Below are 5,137 nucleotides of genomic sequence, written 5' to 3'. Positions count from 1 at the left end.
AGTATTTATGTATAAAAGAGAGAGAGCGAAGGCTCCACAGCTGCGTGGGTGCACGCGAATGCGGTCGCGCGGGTTTCACGCGGACCTGAGCCGTGCGGTTAATCGCAGGCTTATAAATGGAAGAGATTCAAATGTTAGAAGTTTTCAGAAAACACACCAGCCTTGAAGAGTGTGTGGAAAAGGCCAGCCCACATCAGCAGCTGTGCTCTGGTGGGTGGCTTTCCCCCCACCCCTTCCTGACACAAAATGTTAACAGCCTGTGTGCCAAACCATTGAGGTGGATAGTTGTTAAAAGTAACCTACATTAAACTTGTGGTTGCTTAAATTCAGTACAATGACATGTGAGGTGAAGTGATATAGGTAAATATTTAAACTAATGAAGTGCATAGAGGCACTTGACCTGTGTGGAAGACGGTCGTCTTGTTATGAGCCATTGTTGAGATATAGAGCACATCTGTGAAAACAACTAATATGCTCAACCCTGTATGAAACATCTAAAAATACATGATGGAGAAGCTGTGTTGAATATGTAAGTGTAAGACTTTGCCACTGTGGGCAGAGCATGCAACTACTGTGTGATGTCGCGTTGCAGTTTTGTTTTTGTTTTTTGAGCTGATGAGCAAGCTACACATTATCAGATCAAGAGCTGTCTGAGAACTACTCAAAGAGAGGGAAACAGAGAGTGTGCAGCGTTTCCATGAGCAGTTTTTCTGCACCTTGACTCGTGTGTGTGTGTGTAGCATCAGCATCATGTTTTTGTTTATTTGTTTTGTTGGATTAAAAATAATTAAATAAACTGGTGATCATGCTTATGGATCACCATGGCACATATCTCCAGCCATATGGTTTATTTATGCAGATGAAAAAGTGAGTGTGAATGTGTCTGACATCACAGTGTTTTTGTGCGCTGTGTAAAAGTAATTGCCTTTGATTGTGAGTGAGAGCGGTGATTCTGCAGGTCACCAGCTATTGTAACGAAAAAAAAAAAAGAGTGAAAAAGAAAAATCATAGGAAAAAGGTTTTGTGTTGATCAGCCAAAAACAACTACAATTTCATTTTCTGCTTTTAAGAAAAGACTGTTCACAAAAACACACACAGAGAGAGATGTGTGTTGATTAAGCAGTGATGATAATAATGAAATGTCTTAGTTTGTCACTTTCAGGTGAAAAGCAGACCTGAATCAATTTTCCACATGCAGCGGTCGGAAGAAAGTTATAGTTTAACATCATTGGAAACATGCAGGCCAAGTTTCTGGCTGACTTATTTACAGTGCCATGTGTTTCTCAACCTCACAAGCGAGCTCACTCCTCCCTGAAGATAAGGAATGCAGCTCCAAAGCAATAACATGATAAAGAGACAGCAGCAAGTCCTGAGCACAAAAAGTCTCAGCAAAGCAGCAGCAATGTGGATAAACAGCAGCAGAAGAAGAAAGCAAACCCATCTTCCTGTCTGATTGGTTGAATTTCACGGAGGGGCGAGCAAGATGGCAGCGTGAAGAGGAGTTTTTGTTTGAGTTCTCAGCACGAGACACTTATTTGACGTCTTTCTGGCCTTCGGGACTTTTTTTTGGAGATCAGCACGCTAAACTTGCTGGATCTGAGGCCAGGGTCTGCGGCGGCAGCATGTTGAAATGCTCAAAAAGGACTGAGTGACTCGGGCAAGCCACATGCGGCTAGCGACATGAAAGAAATGGACCCTTCATGATGCGTTCAACGTGCCAGCGCTGTGGTGGGAAAGGCTCCATCATAAACACGCCCTGCGCCGAGGTTCAGGCCAAGAAGAAGAAGACGATGACTTCCAAGCCCAAGAAGGTCGGCCTCAGCGTGGGCGAGCTGATTGTGAAAGCCGTGGCCGCTTCCAAGGAGCGCAACGGCCTGTCTGTGGCCGCTCTCAAGAAGGCTCTGGCTGCCGGAGGCTACGATGTGGACAAGAACAAGGCCCGTGTCAAGACCGCCATCAAGAGCCTGGTGGCAAAGGGCACCAGGACCTCCGGATCCTTCAAGATGAACAAGGCTACTGAGAGCAAAGCCAAGAAGCCCGCCGCAGCCAAAGCCAAGAAACCGGCAGCAGCTGCTAAGAAGTCGCCCAAGAAGGCAGCAACAGCACTTCAGCTACTAGACAGGACAAAGCTGAAGGAGAACTGCCGGGACTGTTGAAGAGGGAGAGGACAAAAGAGTGAGAGGACAACAGAGTGAGAAGACTAGGTGAGAACACATAGGAATTATTTAATGTGGGAAATCAAAATTTGGGTTAGCAAACCTGGGGAAAAGAAAACTGACTGCTTAAGTTGGAAAATTGAGACGGAGTCTGAAACATTGCGAAAATAGAAACATATACAAAATCACACACACACAAGCAGAACATGCATTAACCCTACTAACAATTCCAAACACAAAATGACTCATGAAGACTCATAGCACATTAGTTAAGAAATGATTAAATAATAGCAGAGAAATGTGTAGGAAAGGCAGCTTTAAGAACATGCTCTGCTGGAGATGCAGCTCCACAGACATGCATTAGACCTGCCTAATAACACAAACCCATGCAATGAAAATTAGCTTGTTATCTTTCATCAGTGTTACAATAGTGTCAATTTAGCAGACACTTGTTATCAAATGCTGAATTTATCCTAAAGAAAAAAATTGACTCTCCAAGTTGCAGGACAACAGTTTAACTTTTGTGAGAAAAAAGATCCTGGTTTGACCAACCAGTGATCAGACAATAAATTTAGTTGTTAAAATGGTAAATTGGGAGAAGCTTCCTGTTTGATTGAGGCAGCACATGTAATTTACTGTATGAGGGAAATTGTCTTTTGTGATACTATTTTGAACATGCTTTTCTGTCGTCCTGTCAACTTAGTGGGTTAATAGCTGATATGCAAATTAGTTGATCAGTTTTAGATTAATGAAAGGTGACTGAATTCTAGTATGAGTGAATGAGATGTGTTGGAGTTGTTGTGTGTTGAGTGGAGACTCTAAAACACTGAGTTTCCTGCTTTGATGTGCGAGTGAATCCTGTATTTAGATACACAACTCTGAATACGTCAGAACAGACTGTTTTGTGAAGTGCATGACAGCATGTCACATGTTTTATGATGAAGGGAAAAGGGAAATTGAATAAAATAGATCTGTGGCCTAAATGAGTGAAGAGCACAGACCTGGTAATTAAACTCATAGCTAATAAGACATTAGGATTATGTTGTGTGTTGTGCAGCTGATGGTTGATTTGGAGTGAATCTAGCTGATGATTTTTCTTTTGGTGTGAAGTTGAGCCTGCCGATTAGTATGATGGTATGATAAACCATGCTAATGGTATGATTTACCCTCCTGAGATGAGGAGCTTGTGTCATGACTTAACAAGGCCTTTTTATTTTGATACTTTCACAGTGCACTGAGAGTTTGGTTTGATAATCTCTGTTATTTTTTATTTTTCATTTTTGAACAAGCACTGATTTTTGCTTGTGAATTTCTTTTCTTTGAGCAGATCTGCAAGTCGGGAATTAAAAGCGTTACACGTCGTCAAGAAAATTGTTGCAAGTGAGTTTCTCCACATTTAAAATGGGTTCAGGAGAAAGCCACTTATTTGGGACAATTAGGAAATGAGAGTCCCCCCCAAAAAGGATTCAACGAGGAAATCCAGTCTAAATTATTTTTCTTTTTGAAATAACGTCGTTTTGCTGAGCGTGGAAACGAATGCGATGATAATTTCCACAATTAGCAAAAGAAGGAACCACTGAGTGAATGAGTAAGAATTTTAAAATATCTGACTGACTGACTGAACATGATTGTGTGAAGCTAACCCCCACCTGACAAAGGTGCAGATGAACCCATGTGTTTCCTTTTACAGGAGCAGAAAGATGACAGCAACACTCGAGGTTGCATGATGATTTAACCTTTTAAATGCCATTTTCTGTGTCTGTGCATTTATCAGGTGTGTTATTCATAGGCTTGAGTTGCTCACAGAGATATCTGTGACAAAGTATGCATACGCCTGCGCAAGCGCTAATATTTGCATTTTCTTTTCTTACAGCATGCCAGTTCTTCATGTGAATTGATGATGCGATTTATACCAGGACAACTGGTTGATGTTTTTTCCTACTACAGGATTTCTGGGTTTATGTGTGAGGAAAACTGTGTTTACAGGTTATGAGTGGTGATGCTGTTGCATTGTGTTGATGGGAAAATGTGAAGGTTACTTTGATAATGTGAATAACCTGTGTGAAATTTCCTGTGTTGAGAACTGGTGTTACTTCTTTCCACAGCTAGGGTTGACTTTATGGTGTTTTTATGGCACCTCTGTAACCTGTTGACCTGTGTCTGACCTCTGTCTGACTACAGTCAATGTGTATTGCTAATGTTAGTTTCTTTGAGAATGCTGTGGAAGATTCAGCTGAACCGGACAAGTGACATGAGTAAAACAAATAAGAGATACAGTGTTTCTGGGATAGTTTGATATGGGCTCATTAGCTGGCCACTTTTGAGCCCATAGTAATATATAAGTGGAGTGACTTTGCTTAAGAGCAGTCACCGATTACATTAATGTTGCCTGAGTACATGGGATAATCCATGTCTGAGGCGACTTATGAAAATAATTGTAGTTTACTGATTTGAGAAAACCTGCACATGACACTTGTCTTGCTGATGTTGAATGCTTCTTGTCCTTATGATACAATTGTTTACAGGTATGAAGTTTGATTTTACTTCCAGATTTTGTTTTCCAGGCCATGATGGTGTGTATGCAGGCTCCTGGGAGAGCCAGGTGTTAAGCAAACTTAATATGCAAAGCACACTAACATTTTCATTGCAGGATTATGGGTCCAGGGTGGTGCTGCTCCAGGGGAGGAGATGCCCTGATGTTGCCTGGGATATGATCTAGCTAATCTTTTTCTTTAAGACTGGAATCCAGGTTTGGTGAGTTGACGCATGGGTGTGTCCATGCGTCAAGAGGAGGGGTCCAAGGATTAACATTAAACAATGTTTACTATTATTGTTGCAGTGATTTGTGTGATTAGCCGTTTTATTTACAAATATTAAACCTATGCAAGTGGTGCACCCATGTTCAGATGAGGCTTTGATGGCCTATAAGTGAAGTTCACTGAACTAAAGAATGTGGTTTGATGATTGTTGACATACTCTCC

At 41.5% G+C, this 5,137-nt stretch overlaps 1 pseudogene; it reads left to right on the top strand.

Moving 5' to 3' along the window:
• Window positions 1–442: 442 nt before the first annotated feature.
• On the top strand, window positions 443–4,770 carry LOC146642727 (histone H1 pseudogene; annotated as a pseudogene).
• The last annotated feature ends 367 nt before the right edge of the window (window positions 4,771–5,137 follow it).

The sequence above is a fragment of the Rhamphochromis longiceps genome, linkage group LG23, assembly GCF_057381845.1.
Source record: "Rhamphochromis longiceps isolate RC_006_pf linkage group LG23, R_longiceps_female_GT1.1, whole genome shotgun sequence".
NCBI lineage: Eukaryota > Metazoa > Chordata > Actinopteri > Cichliformes > Cichlidae > Rhamphochromis > Rhamphochromis longiceps.
The sequence above is the reverse complement of the archived record's forward strand: the minus strand, read 5'-3'. Positions and strand labels throughout refer to the sequence as shown.